The sequence below is a fragment of the Tripterygium wilfordii genome, chromosome 11 (genome assembly GCF_013401445.1).
Source record: "Tripterygium wilfordii isolate XIE 37 chromosome 11, ASM1340144v1, whole genome shotgun sequence".
NCBI classification, from domain to species: domain Eukaryota; kingdom Viridiplantae; phylum Streptophyta; class Magnoliopsida; order Celastrales; family Celastraceae; genus Tripterygium; species Tripterygium wilfordii.
Genome location: NC_052242.1, coordinates 54,719 through 56,809, shown reverse-complemented (window position 1 = coordinate 56,809; position 2,091 = coordinate 54,719). Strand labels below are relative to the sequence as shown.

General features: G+C 37.3%; 1 long non-coding RNA gene across 1 annotated transcript; it reads left to right on the top strand.

Moving 5' to 3' along the window:
• Positions 1-265: 265 nt before the first annotated feature.
• LOC120009812 lies at positions 266-1,577 on the top strand. Its single transcript, XR_005470746.1, has 2 exons — positions 266-943; positions 1,403-1,577. It is a non-coding gene; the product is annotated as an uncharacterized LOC120009812 (long non-coding RNA).
• The last annotated feature ends 514 nt before the right edge of the window (positions 1,578-2,091 follow it).

Here is a 2,091-nt window from a genome sequence, read left to right as displayed (position 1 = left end):
GGACAGAAACGAGAAAAATGTGAAACTTCAACGGTATAAAATATGGTTTAGCCAAATTTTAAACCTGAATATTTCTTCTTCTTTTTTTTAAGCAACCTAAGAAACTATTTCAAAACCATAATTTATGTCCTTGAAGTTTCCTCCAATTATCGTTTATGTCCTTAAAGTTTAAATTTTATCTAATCTGGCCTCAAAGTTTTAAAAAGCAATATAATTCCGTCCAGACATCCAGTTTCCGGTGAGATAGTGCCGGTTTTTGCTGACATTGCAATCGGAGTGCGTACGTGGCATACACATGTAATTTTCACACATCAAAAAATTAAATTAAAAGCTGTAAATAAACCTAAAATCTAAACCGTTGGATAAACTTCATAAAATCTGATGGTTATAAAGCCAATAGGGACTGACGGCATCAACCACTGACAAATGATGCCCAGCTGCCGCCACTGCAAACAACCCCTTCCGTCTGGGCCCCTCTTTCCCGCTTCAAATTTCAATCTCTCGGCAAGGTTATCTTTAGTATTCGCTCGTCAAATTTTCTTTTAATTTTCAGTTTCTCTTCTTTGGTTAGCTTCGATGGGCCTTTCTTGGGTCATCTCCCAGATCCATACTTCTCTTATATCCCTTTTAATTTCTATTAATAATAATAGAAATCTGCTACCCTTTGCAAAACCTTTGGCTGCCAAAGACAGCTCCACCGGAGGAAGCCTCCTCAACACCTCCCAAAGGTAGTTTATGGGTAATACCCTCAATCGCGACAGATCCGACTCGCTTTCCTGGATCGAGATAGCGCCCGTCGGAGGTTGGAGTATGTGTGGCACGGGAGAGCTAGCGACGGCCGGACTGACAAAGAGGAGGATGCTATAGCGGCGGAGTAAGCTGGTGTAGGCGTGGTGGTGTTGGTGGAGTTACGAAACGTCAGAAACTACAAGTCAGTTCATGGGTAACCTTGATTTTTTCTCTCTTAATTATTAAGTTTTGTAATATTTTAATTAGTAAGTTTTTTGATATTTTAAAGCTTTTTAATTTCAATATCTGATGTGGCACATATAATCAATTTCAATATGACGTGTACAAGTCACATACCCACTCCGGTTGTCATGTCAGTACAAATCGGCACTATCTCATTGAAAACTGGATGTTTGGACAAAATTAGATTGTTTTTTCAATACTTTGAGGACAGATTAGATAAATTTTAAATTTTAACGATAGAAATGATAATTGGATGAAACTTGAGAGACATAAAGTATGGTTTTGTCAAAACTATTTGTAGCAAATATGACCTCTAGTTATATGAAGATAAGTGGCAGTATGAGACCCATCATTAGATATTCTCAACAAATTATCGGGTGACACATGGTAAAAAAGGAGATTTTGTGTTAATCGTTTGTTCATTTTGCAGGGGTTATGTTGCTAGAAATAAAGGTGTTGGAAGGTGCATTGTCCAAACAAGCAAAAATTCATAAATTCATTGGTAGTCATTTTCTTCTATTGAAAAATAACCTTTTTAACAAATGAGAGATATTTTAGCTGGATAATACCAAAACAGTTCAGAATATCAAGGAAGTTGATGCCCATACATTTCTAGTTGTTCTCATACACGTTTTAAGATATTGAAGTCTTACATTGATTACCTCTTACACTTTAAATGTCAAGCCACTTTACCATGACTATCAATCAAGAGCAACCAAAGATGACAACCGTCGACCTCAAATAATCGACAACATACAAAAGCACACTTTCCAGGGGAGGGGGAGTGAAATCCATGTTCTTTGTTCTAACTAACCCGTGAATGATTTGGATCAAGCGTTGTTGGTCCATCCACTTTGAAAACAAGAAGGTTACAAAGGAATCTAGGCAAGTAATCTGAATAGGAAGTTAGTGAGCACTATCTTATGATCCACCACGTCATGTCATGCCCATAAGCCATGAGAAGATGACTGCTATCAAAATCAATAAGACTAAGAAGGAAGAGAAGTAGAATTGGCAATGATCTCGCGTCAAGCACAGACTCTGCATCTGTAAACTTTATTTTTTTAGCATGATTATGGTAAACTACTTTTAGCCCAATGTATTTCCTTTCAAGCTTCC